Source organism: Neoarius graeffei, chromosome 15, assembly GCF_027579695.1.
Source record: "Neoarius graeffei isolate fNeoGra1 chromosome 15, fNeoGra1.pri, whole genome shotgun sequence".
Classification (NCBI taxonomy): domain Eukaryota; kingdom Metazoa; phylum Chordata; class Actinopteri; order Siluriformes; family Ariidae; genus Neoarius; species Neoarius graeffei.
The window spans coordinates 41178735-41179425 of record NC_083583.1 but is presented as its reverse complement, the minus strand read 5'-3'; positions in this window follow the sequence as shown (position 1 = coordinate 41179425).

Sequence of the window (691 nt, the reverse complement as noted above, 5' to 3'; positions counted from 1 at the left end):
GGTTAGCGCTGTTGCCTCACAGCAAGAAGGTCCGGGTTCGAGCCCCGTGGCCGGCGAGGGCCTTTCTGTGCGGAATTTGCATGTTTTCCCCGTGTCCGCATGGGTTTCCTCCGGGTGCTCCGGTTTCCCCCACAGTCCAAAGACATGCAGGTTAGGTTAACTGGTGACTCTAAATTGACCGTAGGTGTGAATGTGATTGTGAATGGTTGTCTGTGTCTATGTGTCAGCCCTGCGATGACCTGGCGACTTGTCCAGGGTGTACCCCGCCTTTCGCCCGTAGTCAGCTGGGATAGGCTCCAGCTTGCCTGCGACCCTGTAGAACAGGATAAAGCGGCTAAAGATAATGAGATGAGATGAGATATTCCATATGCATTGTATACTGTATTCACTGGTTATATTCGCTAGTATATTCAGGACACTGGATCTGTGAGGTGGCAGCTACAAACTTCTGTCAGCTCATTAATTAGAGGACAGGTTTTTTTCTTGGTCGACCTATACAATGTGTGGAATATAGTGTATTGTGTGTTATAGAATATATTGTAGGATGTGTCGTGGAAATAGACCTGAATATAGAATGTGAATGAGCAAGACATGTCACGACTTGTCGAAGCAGGAAAAACTAAAACAAAAAAAATACAGGCAGACACATAGACTGAGAGATAGCGAGACAAAGATATAAATTCGGTTTTCT